At 39.4% G+C, this 21,893-nt stretch overlaps 1 non-coding gene across 1 annotated transcript; it reads right to left on the bottom strand.

Moving 5' to 3' along the window:
- Positions 1 to 1,748: 1,748 nt before the first annotated feature.
- Positions 1,749 to 1,856, bottom strand: LOC148567818 (small nucleolar RNA R71). Its single transcript, XR_015882248.1, has one exon. It is a non-coding gene; the product is annotated as a small nucleolar RNA R71 (small nucleolar RNA).
- Between the last annotated feature and the right edge of the window lie 20,037 nt (positions 1,857 to 21,893).

The raw sequence follows: 21,893 nt of genomic DNA, 5'->3' as shown, positions 1-21,893 counted from the left end.
AAGCCCAAGCGATGCGGTAGCATGGACGAACCGAACGCATGGCGAGGAAAAACGTGAATGACGCGTCCGCATGGATGACGCGATCGCGTGACATGTGCGATCTGCATAATCTGCAGAATTCGTTGGGGGTGATTTTGGACCGTATTTCGGCCCAGTTTTTGGCTCGGAACAGCAGACTAGAGTCAGAGAACATGCAGAAACAAAAGACATTCATTTAGCAAGTTTGACATCTAGTTTTTTTTACTCTCTTAGGTTTTTCTCTCTAGGTTTTTAGGATTCTAATTTTGAATTGATCTAAGCATTTGAACATTGAGAAGAGTCATTTCCCTCATCAAGACTTCATCATTCTAGTTTGTTTTCTTAACTTGGTTTTATTCTTCCATGTTCTTTGTTTTGTTCAATTTTGTCATTCAGATACTTTTATGATTATTTAATGCAAGGATTATTTCTTTTTAATTCAATTTCAATTCCAATAATCATGTCTTCTTTTAATTCCCTTTCATGTGCTATGGATTCTTTATTTACAATGCGTGAGTAGTTTCCTTACTTGATGGGGAGTTGATTAAAAAGGAACTCTTGAGTTGGAAGGATTGAAAGAAAATTTGTAATTGGGTTAAATGTTTGATTGCTATCCTATCACCGACGCCAATCCCTTTGAACTAAGTGGGTTGCAACTTGTGAACAGATCTGGCATTCCAACTTGTTTGACTCTCCCTTACCTAGTAAAGGATAACCAAACAGAATAACCATTAATTATAAATTAATCTTACAATCACACCATCAAATATAGAGATTCTAACCAATCAATTCCCAGTCAAGGCTTTTATTTATATTATTTAAAATTCCTCAACTTAAATTCCAATTTACTTAGCTCAACTTCTTGGAACATCTGACTAATAAAACAGCACACTTTTCTGCAACTCGTTGGGAGACGACCTGGGACTTAAAACTCCCAGTAAATTTAATTTAAACTCTCTGTGACATATTTCTAAATTGATAGGCAAATTTTTGGTGAGTTAAGAACTATACTTGCAACGTAACCATTTTAATAAATTTTTAATTCACCATCTTCTGCTTCCCATCTATTTTTGGCGCCGTTGCCAGGGAGTTGCAATAGAGTGCTAATTTTATTAATTAGAATTTATTTATTTGCATTTTATTTAATTTCGCTACTATGAGCTGCATGTTTCTTCCGTCAAATGACACGTTCACTTCCTGATCCGCGCTTGCTAATATTCGATCCTGAAATTGAAAGAACAATTTCACGAATAAAGCGAGAACAGCGTAGGTTAGCCCGCTCTAAGAGCGGATCTGAAAGTGAATCTGAGGAAGAAACCAGCCCCTGTTCTACTGATTCGGTTGTTTTACGTGCAGAAAACATGGCAGCTAGAAGAATTACCATTCAGGAGGAAGGAGCTCCTAATTTTACAATGCAACCGTTTCAAGCGCATCATCCAGCGATAGCTATAGATTTTGAAATAAAGACCGCACTGTTAAATTTGATGCCCAAGTTTCATGGCCTACCTGCTCAAGAGCCTATCAAGCACTTGAGAGATTTCCAGGCAGCCTGTTCTACTGTCAGGCGTGATGGCACTGATGAAACTTCAATTCTGCTGAAAGCTTTTCCGTTCTCTCTTGAGGGAAAAGCAAGAGAGTGGTACTACACTCAACCTCTAGCAAATGTATCCAACTGGGATACACTCAGAAAGGAGTTTCTGGAGAAATTCTTTCCATCTGAAGTTACTGATAAACTGAGGAAGGATATCTCTACAATTGTTCAGGATGACAATGAGACTCTCTTTGAATACTGGGAGCGCTTCAATAATCTTCTGGAAGCATGCCCCCACCACATGATTGACAAGATCGTGCTACTCAGCTATATCACACAAGGTATGAGGCCCCAAGATAAGACCACATTGGAAAGTGCCAGCAATGGGTCTATGAAGAAGTACAAGACCACTGATGAAGCTTGGCAATTGATCAGTGATTTAGCTGAATCTACTCGGAACCACAGACAGAAGCAAGGCTGTTCAAAAGCCGTTGCAGAAGTATCTTCTGGCAGAGAGACTACTGCTCTAACTCAAAGCATCTGTGAGATGACCAACCTGCTGAAGCAAATACAGTTGAATCAACAAGCTCAGCAAACTCAACCGCAGCAAAACCAACAACTAGTCCCACAAAGAATTTGCAGAATTTGTGCTGATTACAGCCATTACACTGATGAATACCCGTAGCTCCAACAAGAAGACAACATGGTAGGATCCACTCACAACTTCTATGACCGCCCCAACCAAGGGTACAATCAAAGTGGAAATAATAACCATGGATGGCAGGACAATTCAAACCAGAATTGGAGGGACAACAATAACAGGCGAGGCAGAGATAATCAGGGAAATCAAAGGTGGAATAATAACAACAACAGGCAGCAAAATCAACCTTACCGAGCACCTCACCTGAGGCAAAACCAAGGACCACCGAACAATCAGCAGCAAACCTCTCAATTTACTCATTCTTCTGTATCTTCTAATGAAGATTTATTACAAGCTTTTGAGAAAAGACAACTGGCCATGGAAAGTACCATCGTGAACACTATTAACGCCAGTCTGAATGGTCTCACCTCTACTCTGCAAGCTTTTATGACACAGCTTGGTTCAACACAAAATTCCAGCAACCAACCTTCAAGCACCACTGGAATCCCCTCTCAACCGTTACCCAATCCAAAGGGAGGCATTAATGCCATCAACCTGAGGTCCAGAACCACACTGCAGGAGAGGAATCAGGAGGAACCAAGCTCACCATAATACGCTTCAGTTGAAGAGGTGGTAGAAGTCGAAGATGTTGAAGAGGAAGAGGACATACAAGACATAGCTGAAGAAGAGATAGCTCAACCACAGGAAGAAGCACCAAAAGGCGCAGGCACCATGGAACCCACTGTTCCCATTCCATTTCCACAGCTTGCAAGGAAGCCCAAGAAACAGCTGGAACCTGATCCTAAAATGGTAGAAATATTCAAAAAGGTTGAGGTAACTGTTCCCCTTTTTGATGTTATTCAGCAGGTACCTAAATATGTAAAGTTTCTAAAAGACTTATGTATCCATAAAGACAAAATTAATGAATTAGAAACTATTCCTTTAGGTAGTTCTATATCTGCTTTAATGGGAGGATTACCTGAAAAATGTAGTGATCCAGGTCCTTGCATAGTTAGTTGTACTATTGGTAATGTAGTAATTTATGATTGCATGTGTGATTTAGGAGTGTGTGTCAGTATAATGCCTTTGTCCATATATGATGTTTTGAGGCTCCCTGATGTGCGGAAAACGATCCGATACAAAACTCACCGGCAAGTGCATCGGGTCGCATCAAGTAATAATAACTCACGGGAGTGAGGTCGATCCCACAGGGATTGAAGGATTGAGCAATTTTAGTTTAGTGGTTGATTTAGTCAAGCGAATCAAGATTTGGTTGAGAGATTTGTGATTTGCAGAATTTAAATTGCATAGAAAGTAAAGGGAATGGGTAAATTGCATGAAATTAAAGAGAACTGAAATTTAAAGTGCTGAATCTTAAAGAACAAGAAATTAAATGGCAGAAACTTAAAATGCAAGAAATGTAAATTGAAGAATCTTAAAGTGCAAGAAATGTAAATGGCTTGAATTGTAAAGGGAATTGGGAATTGGATTTGCATAAATTAAACAAGGCAAAGTAAAATTCAACAAACATAAGAGTGGAAGATGAATTGGATTGAATCGGATCTTGAAACAGAAATGTAAATGAGCTTGAAAGCAGTAAACAGAGAATGTAAAATGATAATTCAGATCTCAGGACCCAAGAGACTAGATAACCAAGTCTAGATCTCAATGCCTTCCTAGATCCAACAAGAACAATTGCAAAGGAAATGTAAATTGCAGAGAAAGTAGATGAAGAAGAAATTAACAGAAATTTAAATTCAATTGTGCAGTAAAGAAACAGAGAGGTCTCAGGATGAGATTGAAACAGAATTCCTTCAATTCTCCAACCCAAGATCCAAGACAATTGTAATTGAAATTGAAAGCAAGAAAACTAAGAGGAAGGGAATTCAATTCTCCTTCCCCGAGACTTAGAAATTAAAATTCACTCCACACCAAAAGCTCTCCGAGAACTCTCTATGAAAACTAAAAGGAAAAGCTCCCTCAAAAACTTAAATCCTAAGCTATTTATACACTTTCTTCAAATGGTCTTCAAGCTTTGAATTGGGCCTTTGCTCTTGATGGAATTGGGTTGATAGAGGCCTTGGTTGATTGCTCTTGGAGTTGGAGAGAGAACCGAAGTGAACCGGGTTGGGAATTATAAAAGCTTGAGTAAAAGTTTGAGTAAAAGTTTGAGGCAAACTTTTACTCAAACTTTTCATATCAGCCACCCCATCCTTGCTGCTACCAACGTTTGAGCCAAAGTTTGGGGTCAAACTTTTGCTCAAACGTTGGCTCCCCCTTGCACACTCATGGCGCCAACGTTTGCCAAAAAGTTTGAGGCAAACGTTGGTGCAAACTTTTATTCTCCAGGGTGTGTTGTTCATGGCGCCAACGTTTGCCAAAAAGTTTGAGGCAAACGTTGGCGCAAACTTTACCTCTCCAGGGTGTTGATTTGTGATGCCAAAAGTTTGCCAAAAAGTTTGAGGCAAACATTTGCTCAAGCTTTTTGCCCAAAAGTTTGCCAAAAAGTTTGAGGCAAACTTTTGCTCAAGCTTTTTGCCCAAAAGTTTGCACAAAAGTTTGAGGCAAACTTTTGGTCAAGCTTTTTGCTCCCTGGTTCGTTTTCACTTATTCCAAAAGTTTGAGGCAAACTTTTGCTCAAACTTTTTGTCCTCTCTTCCTCCTAGCCATTCCTTCTTGCTTCAACCTTTCTCCAAGCTTTCTTCACCTATCATTAATAAACCAAACACATCAAAGCTATGCTAAAAATCATGAGATATTCATTCTTTGATAATATGTGACAATTATAGCATAAAACCTCATGAAATTGCATTAATTCATCTATGGTTGATTAAATCAAAGGAAGCATGAAAATCTACCCAATTGGCTTGCTTATGGCTCAAGAAAGTGCATAAATCAATTGAAAATAAAAGAAAAAGGCTAGTGAAACTAGGCTAAGATGACTTGTCATCACAAAACCAAACTTAAAGCTTGCTTGTCCCCAAGCAAGAAAAGATTTATTGAGAAGAAAGAATGAAATGGAAGAGGATGTTCATGCTAGCAGAGTGTTATTGGTAATTCATGGGGTTTTATGTGGATATGTAAACACTCACTTCTTATTGACTCTTAAGCCTAGAAAGTCTCCTTCAAGCTTCAAGTAACATATTGCTATGACCTCTCATTATTCCTTTATCCTTGGCTATTATTTTGTTCATTAGCTTTATTTGAGTGTCATGTGTAGCAAGTTCATTTTCTTTTCTTTATACTTGACACATTATTCACTATAGACACTTGGCTCACATTCCTTCTTAAAACATTGATGCCCAGCACCTCTTTGGGCTACTAAATGCCTTGTAGTTAGGTTGCTCTTGATAGTGGACTTTCAGCTGATGATCCCGGGTTAGTTAACCCAAGTCACCGAGTGTTGATGCACTCCAAAGAACTTAGTAGTCTAAGCAGATCCTAATACAAAGACACCACAGGCATATATTCTAAGGTTCAAGCTATTGGTGTCCAGCTTTGTTTCTTTTTGTTTTCTTTTGTTCTGCCACTCTTTGGCTATTTCTTTTTCTCCCCTTTTTTTCTTTCTTTTTGTTTTTCTTTCTAACCAAGGATTTTTATTTGATTGAGATTCATAGACAGTAGGCCACTTTCTACTTAGAGGGAGACATCCTAGCTCTCTTATTCACTAAAAGTGAGCTATTATACAATCACACACACATACCACCACTTACTTATATTATACTTCTATCTAACAGAGAACTATCTCACTTCACTTTCAAACATTTCTTTTATTGAATTAAAGATGCAGGGGACAAAACATACTTTTAGTCAAGTGGAAGTAAACACACAAGCACACACTTAAACTAGCTTACTTATTTTAAGAGTGATTCTGCTTGTATTAGATGAACACTTTAACAAAACACAAGTCAAAACATTTTTCAACAGCAAGAGTTAAGTGTAAATACGACCTATTGGTTTGCAGTTCCTTTGTCCTTCCTTCTGTTGTGCCCTTTTGAGTTATGATGCATAGTGTCCTCAAATGGTGGTGAATTCCCTGCACAATTCTTAAAAGTAGCTTGCTTTTCAAGCCCTTAGGTGACCAGTTAGTATGCATGACTTGAGTGTGGCTTGTGGATTTAATTTGGTGTGGGAACACCAAACTTAATTTCATGCTACTTCTCATGATACAACAGGTTAACTCTAGACAAAATCTTGTGTCCTTGCTAAAGGTTATGAAGTTAAGACTAAAAAGCAGTTAAGTGGTTGCATAATCTGTTTGATTGCTTGGAACTAGCAATGTGCAGGAAGTTAGAATGTGCTTTTGAATGAGGTTTTGGTGGAACACCAAACTTAGAATCCTACATTCTCCCTTAAGTTGTTTTTGGTGTGCAACACCAAACTTAGCTCCTTGCAATATATATCAATTATTCAACATTTTTATTGAAAAAGCTATGAAAAGAAAACTACCTCATGTTGGGTTGCCTCCCAACAAGCGCTCTTTTATTGTCACTAGCTTGACATTGGGGCTTTCTTTTATGGAGGTTGGTGCTTGTAGTGCCTCAACTTGTCTCCCCTGACTGTGATACTCCTTTTTGTTCTCTGGTGTTCAATTTCAGCGTGCTCTAATGAGAGTATATTGCTAACAGTGTAATAGTCATCAGTCTGTTGGCTTGTTCCCAGCGGTTGATATATCAGTTGCACTTGGTCACCTTTGGAAAGCCCCTCTGTTGGAATCTTCTTGTTCTTCCAACCCCTTTTTGTTTTGTTTCTGCGTTTCATCCTTTCTTTTGCTGATCTTTCTTCTTTGGCCGTAGGCTTACCTTGGGGATCTCTCTTCTCAGTGGCAAATACTCCAATATTCTCTTGAACTTCTTCATCAGTCTGCACAATCTTTTGCCTTGGGATGTTGCTGTGAATCACCTTGTCACTGTCTTCCTTTAACTGTGATTCTCCCTTGTCAATTTCCATATAGTCTTTCTTCTCATTACTAAACTGTGCTTCTGGTAATACCTTCAGAGTGACACTCTTATCATGCATTCTGAGAGTTAGTTCTCCTTGCTCTATGTCTATGATAGCTCTAGCAGTGGCCAAGAATGGCCTTCCCAGTATAATTGAGTCACCATCATCCCCATCTGAATCTAGAACCACAAAATCTGCAGGGTATATGAAATTGTCCACCTTGACCAGAAGGTTTTCAATCATACCCCTGGGATATACCGTTGACTTATCTACTTGCTCTAGAGATATCTGTACCGGTTTAACTTCCTCTATACGCAACTTTTTCACCAAGGAGGATGGTATTAAGTTGATACCTGCTCCTAGATTGCACATTGCTTTAGTGATGGTTAATTCCCCAATGGTGCAAGGCAGCAAGAAGCTCCCTGGGTCCTCAAGCTTCGGAGGAAGCCCTTTTTGAATCAAGGCCCTGCATTCCTCAGTAAGCAGTATGGTTTCTTTCTCATCCCAACTTCTTTTCTTATTGATAAGCTCCTTCAAAAACTTGGCATACAGAGGCATTTGCTCAAGTGCTTCAGCCAAGGGAATATTGATCTCCATCTTCTTGAGAGTCTCAAGGAACTTATGAAAATGATGGTCCTTAGCCTCTTTGTTGAACTTCTGGGGATATGGCAGTGGAGGTGTGATGCTCTTTCCTACTTGCTGCTGTCCTTGAATCACTTCTTTTGAACTGTGTGACTAGTTACCCTTCTCTTTGAGTTTCTCAGTGCTATTGTTTGGCATCACAACTTGATTCTTGGCTTCATCTTCCTTTGTCTGCTCCTCATCTTCTATTGACCTTTTGCTGCTCTCTGCTTGCTTCTTTGTAGTGTCATTGTTGCTTATCAATGTTCTCCCACTCCTTAATTGTATTGCCTTGCATTCTTCCTTAGGATTTGGGATTGTGTCACTCGGCAGTGAGCTTGAAGGTCTCTCAACAGAAATTTGTTTGGAGATTTGCCCAATTTGCCTCTCTAGGCTCTTTATGGAGGCTTCATGGTTCTTGGTTGTCATTTCCTGGTGTTTCAACATTTTGTCTATCAAGGTCTCCAAGTTAGTGAGTCTTTGAGATTCAGGTGATACTTGAGGTGGGTTGTGAGATGTGGGTGGTGGATGGTAGGCATTTTGGTTGGTGGGTTGGTTATTGGATTGGTACTGGTTGGGGTTGGGGTAGTTGTTTTGAGGTTTTCTGTAGGGGTTCTGGTTAGTTTGCTGCTGGTTGTGGTTTTGGTTGCTTCTTGGGTTATTTTGGTTTGAGTTCCTCTGCCATGGTTGTTGGTTTTGGGTGTGATTATCTCCCCATCTGAGGTTTGGGTGGTTCTTCCAGGATGGATTGTATGTATCACCATATACTTTATTTGGTCCTTGGTTGTGCATATACTGTACTTGCTCCTGTTGTTGTTCTTCTTGAGTTTCTTCATTTTGCCCCCATGTGGATGATGGTTGGCTTGTGTTAACTGCTGCAACTTGGAGGCTATCAATCCTCTTGGCCATTTGCTCAAATTGTTGTTGAATTTGCTGCTGCATCATCTTATTTTGAGCCAAGATTGAGTCCACTCCTTCTAGCTCCATTACTCCTCTCCTTTGTGATGGTTGGCGATTTCTTTGGTGAGCAAAGAAATATTGATTGTTGGCCACCATGTCAATAAGATTTTGAGCTTCTTCTGCTGTTTTCATCAGTTGCAATGATCCTCCAGCTGAGTGGTCAAGTGATTCTTGAGACTTTAGAGTGAGTCCTTCATAGAAGTTCTGTAGCTTGTCCCACTCAGTGAACATTTCTGGTGGACATTTCCTCAGCAGAGCCTTGTATCTCTCCCATGCTTCATACAGATTTTCAGCATCCAATTGTGTGAATGTTTGCACCTCAGTTTTCAGCCTGATGACTCTTTGAGGTGGATAGAATTTGGCTAGAAATTTAGTCACCAAATCATCCCAACTAGTGATGCTTCCTTGAGGAAAAGTTTCAAGCCATTGTGCGGCCTTGTCCCTTAATGAGAACGGGAACAGCAGAAGCTTGTAAGTCTCAGGATTCACGCCATTGGACTTGACAGTGTCACAAATCCTTAAGAAGGTAGATAGATGTTGATTTGGATCCTCCAATGGTCCTCCCCCAAACGAGCAGTTGTTTTGGACCAATGTAATGAGTTGTGGCTTCAATTCAAAGTTATTTGCATTGACATTAGGGGTGAGAATGCTGCTTCCACAATGTCTAGCATTTGCAAAGGTATAGGAGGCCAAAACTCTCCTCTGGGGTGGGTTGTTATTGTTGTTGTCTGCTCCACCAGGTGGATTGGTTGAATGTTCCTCCATATCTTGGAATTCTTCTTCTGATTCCTCTTCTCCAACAATATTTTTCCCTCTTTCAGCTCTTCTTAACCTCCTGAGAGTTCTTTCGTCTTGTTCATGAAAGGTGGGTGTGGTTCTTCTTGTACCTAACATATAAGCAGAACATAAGAAACACACAAACCAGTGACACTTCAATCTACTGCTAGAATGAAGTTTTAGTTAGCTTAAGCAAAAATTCAAACAGTTAGTGGGTTAATTGAAAATTAAAGGACAGAAAAGAAAAAGTGCTTGATCTAGATCTCCACTTTACTTAATCATTGTCAATCTAATCAATCCCCGGCAACGGCGCCAAAAACTTGATGTGCGGAAAACGATCCGACACAAAACTCACCGGCAAGTGCACCGGGTCGCATCAAGTAATAATAACTCACGGGAGTGAGGTCGATCCCACAGGGATTGAAGGATTGAGCAATTTTAGTTTAGTGGTTGATTTAGTCAAGCGAATCAAGATTTGGTTGAGAGATTTGTGATTTGCAGAATTTAAATTGCATAGAAAGTAAAGGGAATGGGTAAATTGCATGAAATTAAAGAGAACTGAAATTTAAAGTGCTGAATCTTAAAGAACAAGAAATTAAATGGCAGAAACTTAGAACGCAAGAAATGTAAATTGCAGAATCTTAAAGTGCAAGAAATGTAAATGGCTTGAATTGTAAAGGGAATTGGGAATTGGATTTGCAGAAATTAAACAAGGCAAAGTAAAATTCAACAAACATAAGAGTGGAAGATGAATTGGATTGAATCGAATCTTGAAACAGAAATGTAAATGAGCTTGAAAGCAGTAAATAGAGAATGTAAAATGATAATTCAGATCTCAGGACCCAAAAGACTAGATAACCAAGTCTAGATCTCAATGCCTTCCTAGATCCAACAAGAACAATTGCAAAGGAAATGTAAATTGCAGAGAAAGTAGATGAAGAAGCAATTAACAGAAATTTAAATTCAATTGTGCAGTAAAGAAACAGAGAGGTCTCAGGATGAGATTGAAACAGAATTCCTTCAATTCTCCAACCCAAGATCCAAGACAATTGTAATTGAAATTGAAAGCAAGAAAACCAAGAGGAAGGGAATTCAATTCTCCTTTCCCGAGACTTAGAAATTAAAATTCACTCCACACCAAAAGCTCTCCGAAAACTCTCTATGAAAACTAAAAGGAAAAGCTCCCTCAAAAACTTAAATCCTAAGCTATTTATACACTTTCTTCAAATGGTCTTCAAGCTTTGAATTGGGCCTTTGCTCTTGATGGAATTGGGTTGATAGAGGCCTTGGTTGATTGCTCTTGGAGTTGGAGAGAGAACCGAAGTGAACCGGGTTGGGAATTATAAAAGCTTGAGTAAAAGTTTGAGTAAAAGTTTGAGGCAAACTTTTACTCAAACTTTTCATATCAGCCACCCCATCCTTGCTGCTACCAACGTTTGAGCCAAAGTTTGGGGTCAAACTTTTGCTCAAATGTTGGCTCCCCCTTGCACACTCATGGCGCCAACGTTTGCCAAAAAGTTTGAGGCAAACGTTGGCGCAAACTTTTGCTCTCCATGGTGTGTTGTTCATGGCGCCAACGTTTGCCAAAAAGTTTGAGGCAAACGTTGGCGCAAACTTTTGCTCTCCAGGGTGTTGATTTGTGATGCCAAAAGTTTGCCAAAAAGTTTGAGGCAAACTTTTACTCAAGCTTTTTGCCCAAAAGTTTGCCAAAAAGTTTGAGGCAAACTTTTGCTCAAGCTTTTTGCCCAAAAGTTTGCACAAAAGTTTGAGGCAAACTTTTGGTCAAGCTTTTTGCTCCCTGGTTCGTTTTCACTTATTCCAAAAGTTTGAGGCAAACTTTTGCTCAAACTTTTTGTCCTCTCTTCCTCCTAGCCATTTCTTCTTGCTTCAACCTTTCTCCAAGCTTTCTTCACCTATCATTAATAAACCAAACACATCAAAGCTATGCTCAAAATCATGAGATATTCATTCTTTCATAATATGTGACAATTATAGCATAAAACCTCATGAAATTGCATTAATTCATCTATGGTTGATTAAATCAAAGGAAGCATGAAAATCTACCCAATTGGCTTGCTTATGGCTCAAGAAAGTGCATAAATCAATTGAAAATAAAAGAAAAAGGCTAGTGAAACTAGGCTAAGATGACTTGTCATCACTCCCTCCCTTAAAAAGGTCCGCAGCTCATTTTGTGTTAGCAGATAAAAGCATTATTACAGTGGCTGGAGTTGCTGAAGATGTTTTGGTGAACATTAAAGGGCTCACATTTCCCACTGATTTTTATATCTTGGAGATGCCCCATAATGATTAAGATAAGCCATCATCAATCCTACTTGGAAGACCATTCCTGAAGACATCAAAATTCAAATTGGATGCTTTTTCAGGAACATACTCCTTTGAAATAGATGGCCGCATAGTGATCTTCAATCTGAATGGAGTCATTAACAACCCCCAGAAGATCGTTCTATCTTCCAGTGTGATGTCATAGACGAAAGTGTGGCTGAAGTTCAAAAAGAAGAGTTTGAAGAGAGGCACACTGGACAAGGTCCAAGTGTGGGGACCCTCTTAACTGACAGTGAGGGCACTTCGCCATCTTCACGAGCCCCAGATAATCCAGAGCCTGCCCATGATCAAAAGTTAGAATTGAAACCTCTCCCTCCACATCTCAAATATGCTTATCTTGAGGATGAGCAGAAGCTTCCGGTTATTATTGCAAGGGAACTGACTTCTCAACAAGAAGAGCAGTTACTTGATGTACTGAGGAAGCATAAGAAGGCAATTGGGTGGAGTTTGGCAGACATAGTTGGAATCAACCCTCAAGTATGCGAGCACAGAATATTTTTAGAAGAGGGAGCAAGACCTGTCCATCAACCACAAAGAAGATTGAATCCCACCATCTTGGAAGTTGTCAAAAAGGAAGTGACCAGACTATTGGAAGCAGGTATCATATATCCCATTTCAGACAGTGAATGGGTAAGCCTAGTACAAGTGGTGCCCAAGAAGTCCGGAGTCACTACAGTGAAGAATGAGCATGGAGAGCTCATAGAAACTAGAGTTCATAATGCTTGGAGAGTCTGCATTGATTACAGGCGTCTCAACCAAGCTATCCGTAAGGATCACTACCCACTTCCATTCATTGATCAAATGCTGGATCGCCTGCCAGGTAAATCACATTATTGCTTTTTAGATGGTTACACAGGTTATTTCCAGATTCATATAGCTCCTGAGGATTAGTAAAAGACTACTTTTACATATCCTTTTGGGACTTATGCTTATAAGAGAATGCCCTTTGGCCTGTGCAATGCACCAGCCACCTTCCAAAGGTGCATGATGAGTCTTTTTTCTGATCTTATTGAGGACTGTATGGAAGTTTTTATGGATGATTTTAGCGTTTATGGTGATTCTTTTAGCCTTTTCTTAGATGGGTTATCTAGAGTATTAGATAGATGTGTTAATACAAACCTTGTATTAAATTTCGAAAAATGCCACTTTATGGTAAAACAAGGGATTGTATTAGGACATGTGGTATCTAATAATGGCATTTCTGTAGACCCAGCAAAGGTGAATGTTATTTCTAGTTTACCTTACCTCTCTTCTGTGAGGGAAGTCTGTTCGTTCCTTGGCCATGCAGGTTTCTACAGGAGATTTATTAAGGACTTTAGTAAGGTGGCACTTCCCTTATCCAGATTACTGCAGAAGGATATTGAGTTCGAGTTCAGTGAGGATTTCAAACAAGCGTTTGATAAGCTGAAGACTGCTCTAACGCAAGCCCCAATTGTGAGAGGACCAGACTGGAACCAACCATTTGAAATCATGTGCGATGCTTCCAACCATGCAGTAGTAGCAGCGCTGGCTCAGCGTGAAGGTAAGGATCCTTTTGTTATTGCCTATGCATCTAAGACTTTAGACACTGCCCAGTCCAATTATACTACTACTGAGAAAGAGCTACTTGCTATTGTTTTTGCTCTGGATAAATTTCGGGCTTATTTACTTGGTACTAGGGTAGTAGTGTATTCGGACCATGCAGCTCTAAAGTATCTATTAGCTAAAAAGGAATCCAAACCAAAACTTATACGTTGGATACTGCTGTTACAAGAATTTGATTTAGAAATAAAGGATAGGAGTGGTAATCAAAATTTAGTAGCAGACCACTTGAGTCGCCTTGAACATATTAAGGATGATTCTACTCCTATAGATGATAATTTTCCTTTTGACAACCTGCAAGCAGTATCTGAGGTAGTCCCTTGGTATGCACCTGTTGCTAATTATTTAGTTAGCCACACATTTCCCCCACATTTTTCTAAACATCAAAGAGACAAGCTGAAAAGTGAGTCTAAATATTATAAATGGGATGACCCATATTTATGGAGATGTGGCGCTGACCAGATAATTAGACGTTGTGTGCCTCAATCAGAATTCCAGTCCATTTTAGAGGTCTGTCACTCATCTGAAAGTGGAGGACATTTTGGCCCTCAAAGAACAGCTAGAAAGATCTTAGACTGCGGATTCTGGTGGCCTACTCTTTTTAGAGATGCTGCTGAGTTTTGTAAATCTTGTCACCCATGCCAGAAATTTGGTAACATATCCAAGAGGGATGAGATGCCTCAACAATATATGCTTTTCTGTGAAATTTTTGATGTTTGGGGCATTGACTTCATGGGTCCATTTCCAAATTCTAGTGGATATTTTTATATATTGTTAGCTGTGGATTATGTTTCCAAATGGGTGGAAGCAATTCCTACCCGCACTGATGTTACTAACACTGTTGTCTCCTTTGTGAGAAACCATATTATATGCCGCTTTGGATCACCACGAGCAATCGTGAGCGATCAAGGCACCCATTTTTGTTACAGGAGACTAACAGGATTGATGAAGAAGCATGGGACAATCCATAAAGTTGCAACAGCTTACCATCCCCAAACTAATGGGCAAGCCGAGGTGTTGAACAGAGAAATTAAGCGTATCTTGCAAAAGATAGTGAAGCCTCATAGAAAAGACTGGAGCACCAGGCTACAAGATGCACTGTGGGCATACAGAACAGCATACAAGACACCCATTGGGATGAGTCCCTTCCGCTTAGTTTATGGAAAAGCTTGTCATCTCCCAGTTGAAATAGAACACAGAGCCTTCTGGGCAGTTAAGGAGTGCAACATGGGAATTGAGAATGTTGGAGCTGAAAGAAAGTTGCAACTGCAGGAACTGGAGAACCTTCGCCTGGAAGCTTATGAGAACTCCAGAATATACAAGGAAAAGATGAAAGCTGTGCATGATCAAAACATCAAGAAGAGAGAGTTCCAACCTGGAGATTTTGTCCTCCTTTACAAATCTCGACTAAGGCTCATGCCCGGTAAGTTGAGATTAAAATGGGAAGGTCCATACAGAGTAGAGAAGGCTGAACCGTACGGAGTCTATCACCTAAGCCATCCTTCAAGCTCTGAACTTATAAAGGTTAATGGACAACGCCTGAAGCTATATCATGGTGAGAAGGTGCAGAAAAATAAGGAGCTTGAGATCTTCTGCTTGGAAGACCCCCACATCGCAGCAGATTGAGCTATTGGAGCGTCCAACTTACGGACGTAAAAGGAAAGTGCTTGGTGGGAGACAACCCACCGCGGTATGATCGTTCTTTTATTCACTTTTAGTTTTTCTTCTTTAATAACTCTTCTCTTTATTAGTGCTTTTGTGCTCTTTCAATTACATGTCTTTATCTTTCGTTAAAAAAAAAAAAATTTCGCCGCGCGACGCGATCGCACCAGCGACGCGTCCGCGTGGTAGGGGGAGTAAAGAAAAATAAAAATGAACAGAAAGTTACGCAGGAGTAGCGCTGGAGTCGTGCCAATGGCACAAATTACCCCACGCGACCGCATCGCTGACGCGACTGCGTCGCATAGAAATCATGGCCTCCCACGCGACCACATGCCCCACGCGGCCGCGTGCCCTGAGTTTTCGACGTAAAAGGGTGCACAGTCGCATTCTGTGGGAGAGTGATGCTGGATTGGTGCTGGAAGCACAATCCTTGTCATGCGACCGCGTCGCTGACGCGGCCGCGTCACCCATTTTATAACGCACACTCATGCGATCGCGTGACCCACGCGATCGCATCACCTAATTTTGGCAAGTAAAATGAATCGAACAGAGAGTTGTGCTGGAGCGAGGCTGCACTCGCGCCAGCAGCGCAACATAGGTCACGCAACCGCGTGACCGACGCAATCGCGTCACCTTACCTGAAGCGCAACCACGCGAACGCGTGCCTTCTACGGCCGCGTCGCATGCGCCGCACAGCTCAACCTCAGTTGCCAAATTATCTTATCTTTCTTTCCTCCAAATCCTAATTTTTCTTTTCCCTCCTTCTTTCTTCTTTCCCCCTTCCCCTTTCTATCTCACCTTTCACTCTCTATCTCTCTCACCATCATTAACAAGGTTTTACCTTCTTCTTCCTTCTTCTCTTTTCTATCATTCTTATTATATTATGTATATATACTATTATTTTCTTTTTTTTTCTTTTTCTTTTCAAATTTTTATTTTTCTTGTTCTTCTTTTCTCTTCTTTACATGGTGTTAGAAACCTTTTGAGTCATCATCCCTCATTATATGCTTGTGGATTATTGCAAATTATTTGACAATTATTTTTCACCCATTCAAGGGATTGCTTGCATGTTCATCTTCATATTTTCTATACCCTATTCACCATGCATGCTATGTGTTTGTGAAAAAGCCCATGTGACATTATGCACTTCCCTATGTTACTATACTATTCAATGCTTGCTTTTCATAACTTTCCCTTATTATTTTATTAATTGAATTCAATTGTCAATACAAACGTGATGGTTTGTTACAAAGTAATGCTTGGTCTATACTACTCATGCCCTTTGCCAGCATGCCAATAAACACCTTGCATTTACTTGTCTTTTTATGCACTAGCTATTTCCTATTGATGGCTTTTCATATGTACTCGAGAGCATGTGTTAATGTCATCTACATTTTACTGTGCATCATTCACCCTCTTTTCCGTTTCCTTCCTTGCTGTATCTCTCTTTAAATTTAATTTTCTTTCTCTTCCCTTCTTTCAGGATGGCCACCAAGAAAGGAAAGGAGAAAGCAACTTCCAGACCACCAGCAAGAAGAGGAACTAAAAGAGCATTAGTGGTAGAGCCTTCTTCAACCGCAGTCAAGCCCTCAACAAAACGAGTCAAGAGGATAATAAAGGTTGACGAAAAGGAGAAAGCCTTTCCAGCAAAGGACGCTGCGCGATTTTCCAATCGCTACTGTGAGCAAATGTTCCCTATCCTGGCAGAAAGGAACTATAACAATGAATACCTTCTTATCCTCCCGTCCAATATTGCCACCTTTGTTGAGCCACAAATTGAGCGAAGACAATGGGGTTTCCTACGAAAACAGCCAAGGCAGGTCAATCTTTCTTGGGTAGTTGAGTTCTACTCCAACTTCTACATGCCGACCCTGCAGTCTGTTTATGTCTGGCAGAAGCAAGTCCCCATCACAGAAGAGGCCATTCAGCAAGCTCTGAGTCTTCCCCCTATTCCAGCAGGAATGGACGCTTTTCAAGAAGCCGCCCTTCAGCGCCAGAGATACCAATTCGACTGGGACTCCGTTCTCAGAGTCATCGCATTACCTGGCAGCCGTTGGATCTACGGATACCACCGTACCCGCCCTAAGGGAATCTCGGCTTCAGCACTTACCTTGGAGGCTCGCGTACGGGCACAGATCATGTCCCATTACGTCTTTCCGAGCACTCATGAGTCCTCTTTCACTGCAGACATGGCTGTTTTACTATGGTGCATCCTTACAGACTAACCTCTTAATCTCTCAAGACACATCCGGAATGCTATGGAGCATGTACAAATCGCGGGCAACCTACCCTTTCCCGCCCTGGTCTCAGATCTTGTCTTAGCAGCCGGAGTCTCCTATAGAGCTGGGGACACCAAAGCCATGCTTCCACGGGATGATCAATATGTCCCTAACGGGAAATACCTTAGACTTTCAGCAGCCACTACAAGCCAGCCTACTGAGCCAGTTGAAGATATTCCTTCTTCAACACCACAAGCATCTACAACTGAGAAATTGCTCCAGCAGATACTTGAAAAATTGGATCGGCATGAACTGAAAGCTAAGATGAGAGAGCGCCGTAACGAGCGCCGATTCAAACACCTCAAGGAGATACTCAAGGGACGCTTTAGAGACTCAGACACCCCGGACTCCACTTCCTTCACTAGCACAAGGAGCCATGACGGTCCCGATGATGGAGATACTGCTACCAGCCCACCCCTGTTTCTAATAGATGGCACCGAGGACGGTGCAAAGCCTTAAGTGTGGGGAGGTCGGTCAGTACCTGACTTCCGGAGGTAAATTCTCTTCTCTGGCACCAATAATTAGGATATTTTAGTTATATTTTCTTTCTTTTATAGAATAGAATAAATTGCATAGGTTAGAATAGTTGCATGCATGTTCTACTTGATTGAAAAGACAATAAGTTTCTTTTAAAAATCTATCTTTGGAATAAAATTTCACTAATTTTTCAAAATTTTTATGATAAATCTGCTTGAGTTATATTTGGAACATGATGTTTGAGCTAAAGAACACACAACCTGTGAAAGATTTGAGCCTTTATGTATGGTTACATTATTTAACCATAATTATTTTATTCTTGTGTGTTTACTTCTCTATGATTGTAATCTATATTTTGTTTTATCTTATATGTCCAATATTTATTATATTTACATGCTTGCACATGATTGAGGCCATTATTTGTTTAAACTCACTCATCCAAATTAAGCCTACCCTTTTCAATTACCTTTGTTAACCACTTTGAGCCTTTAATTCCCATTTGTTCGATATTTTACCACATTACTAACCTTAAGCCGAAAAACAATTGTATATCCCAAATTGAATCTTTGGTTAGCTTAAAATAGAATTGTGTGTGCTAGTTAAGTATGGGAAATTGTGGGAACAAAAGTTGTTAAGGGAATGTGTCATAAAAATTTAAAGGGAATTTGGATACCTACTCATGTGAAAATATAAGAATGAAAAATCTATGTGCATTGATAAGCTTTATTTATTCAAATATATATATATACATACATATATATATATATATATATATATATATATATATATATATATATATATATATATATATACATATATATATATAATATGAAAAATCAATAAATAAGGGGACAAAATTACCCCAATGTTAAATTCAGAATTCAAAGATCAGTGCACATATGATAAAACCAAAATATAAAGTTGATACATGAGTATGGATTGAAAAAGAGAACTCTAGGTAGCTAGGTATGAACTTTAAAGATTACATTAAGTATATAAAAGTTATGTTAGAGCTTGGGTTAATTAAAGATTCAATTTATTAGCTCACTTGACCAAATATACATTCCTACCTATACCTTAGCCCCATTACAACCTTGATAAGACCTCATGATGTTTGCATTGATATATTAACTGTTGTTGATTGGTTAGGAGAAGAACAAAAGTTAGAAAGCATGATTAGAGAAGGATAGAGTGATCACCCTATACACTAGAGATTAGAGCGTACATACATTATCAGTGAGGGTTCAATACTTGAATTTTCATGTTCCCTGCTTTCATGAGCTATCTTCTTGCGCTTTTATCCATTTTACTGTATAATGATAGAATTAGTGGAATTTGATTTGTAACTGTTTTGAAGGGCTTATTTACTTTTGATCAAGTGGACAATAATCATATAGTTGCATTTATTTATATATGTAGGATTGCAATGCATTTCATGAGTTTCTGCATGTTCATACTTATTTCCTTGTCTCCTTCAATTAAGCATGAGGACATGCTAATGTTTAAGTGTGGGGAGGTTGATAAACCACTATTTTATGGTTTATATTGTGTTTAATTGTGTGGTTTTATCATGATCCTTACCCACTTATTCATTAAATTAGCATGCATTTAGATTTCCTTCCTGAATTTATTACATGATGAAAACTGCTTCCTAGAGACTTTAATTATTTATTTTTAATTCTCCTTTATTCCATTCGATGCCGTGATCTGTGTGTTAAGTGTTTCAGACTTTATAGGGCATGAATGAGTTGGAGATTGGAAAGGAAGCTAGCAAAAAATGGAAGGAACACAAGAATTTGAGGAGATAACCAGCGAGAAATGACGTGGTCGCATGGCTCACGCGACCGCGCGAAGGAGAGCAAATCGCAGCGACGCGGTAGCGTGGACGAAGCGAAGGCGTGGCGAGGAAAAACGCGAATGACGCGTCCGCATGGATGACGCGATCGCGTGACATGTGCGATCTGCATAATCTGCAGATTCGTTGGGGGCAATTTTGGAGCCCATTTCGGCCCAGTTTTCGTCCCAGAACAGCAGACTAGAGTCAGAGAACATGCAGAAACAAAAGACATTCATTCAGCAAGTTTGAGATCTAGTTTTTTTTTACTCTCTTAGGTTTTTCTCTCTAGGTTTTTAGGATTCTAATTTGAATTGATCTGAGCATTGGAACATTGAGAAGAGTTATTTCCCTCATCAAGAATTCATCATTCTAGTTTGTTTTCTTAACTTGGTTTTATTCTTCCATGTTCTTTGTTTTGTTCAATTTTGTCATTCAAATACTTTTATGATTATTTAATGCAAGGATTATTTCTTTTTAATTCAATTTCAATTCCAATAATCTTGTCTTCTTTTAATTCCTTTTCATGTGCTATGGATTCTTTATTTACAATGCGTGAGTAGTTTCCTTACTTGATGGGAAGTTGATTAAAAAGGAACTCTTGAGTTGGAAGGATTGAAAGAAAATTTGTAATTGGGTTAAATGTTGGATTGCTATCCTGTCACCGACACCAATCCCTTTGAACTAAGTGGGTTGCAACTTGTGAACAGATCTGGCATTCCAACTTGTTTGACTCTCCCTTACCTAGTAAAGGATAACCAAACAAAATAACCATTAATTATAAATTAATCTTACAATCACACCATCAATGATAGAGATTCTAACCAATCAATTCCCAGTCAAGGCTTTTATTTATATTATTTAAAATTCCTCATTTTAAATTCCAATTTACTTAGCTCAACTTCTTGGAACATCTGATTAATAAAATAGCACACTTTTCTGCAACTCGTTGGGAGACGACCTGGGACTTAAAACTCCCAGTAAATTTAATTTAAACTCTCTGTGACATATTTCTAAATTGATAGGCAGATTTTCGGTGAGTTAAGAACTATACTTGCAATGTAACCATTTTAATAAATTTTTAATTCACCAGCTTCTGCTTCCCATCAGTACGCGTCAGTCACGTGTACGCGTTGCTCCTCGCTGCCATCTCCTTTGATTCTTGTGCTGTAGAAACTCGATCAAATTCCGCCAAATGCTACCTAAAATAAATAAAAATGCAAAAGACTCAAAGTAGCATCCATATTGGCTAAAAGATAATTAATTCTTTATTAAACTCAACAAATTAGATGCAAATTCACTAGGAAAAGATAGAAAAGATGCTCACGCATCACAACACCAAACTTGAACTGTTGCTTGTCCTCAAGCAACCAAAACTAATATAAGCTTAGGATGTGAATTTGTATGAGAATGAGAGTTGGATTAAGCTCATGTCTCTTCTTATAGTGGGGTTTACAACTGTAATCCTGAATAGTTTTGGCATCTCACTTTATCCTTTGATGTTCAAAATGATTGGCATCCATAGGAACTCAGAATTCAAATAGTGTTATTGATTCTCCTAGTTCAGTATGTTGATTCTTGAACACAGCTACTTTATGAGTCTTGGCTGTAACCCTAAGCATTTTGTTTTCCAGTATTACCACTGGATACATAAATGCCACAGACACATAACTGGGCAAACCTTTTCAGATTGTGACTCAGCTTTGCTAGAGTCCCCAGTTAGAGGTGTCCAGAGTACTTAAGCACACTCGTTTTGCTTTGGACCACGACTTTAACCGCTCAGTCTCAAGCTTTTCACTTGACACCTTCACGCCACAAGCATATGGTTAGGGACAGCTTGATTTAGCCGCTTAGGCCAGGATTTTATTCCTTTGGGCCCTCCTATCCATTAATGCTCAAAGCCTTGGATCCTTTTTACCCTTTGCCTTTTAGTTTAAAGGGTTATTCGCTTTTTCTGCTTGCTTTTTTTTCGCAAGCTTCGTGTTTTTCACTGCTTTTTCTTGCTTCAAGAATCAATTTTATGATTTTTCAGATTGTCAATAACATTTCTCTTTTTTCATCATTCTTTCAAGAGCCAACAATTTTAACATTCATAAACTTCACTATCAAAATTATGCACTATTCATGTCATGCATTCAGAGTCACAGAAAATACCACCACATTTGAATAAATGAGACTACTCTAAAAATTAAACTCAAATTCTCATGCACTACATCTGTTCTTCTTTCT

This window comes from Arachis ipaensis, chromosome B4 (assembly GCF_059453495.1).
Source record: "Arachis ipaensis isolate K30076 ecotype BB chromosome B4, ASM5945349v1, whole genome shotgun sequence".
Lineage (NCBI taxonomy): Eukaryota > Viridiplantae > Streptophyta > Magnoliopsida > Fabales > Fabaceae > Arachis > Arachis ipaensis.
The sequence above is the reverse complement of the archived record's forward strand: the minus strand, read 5'-3'. Positions and strand labels throughout refer to the sequence as shown.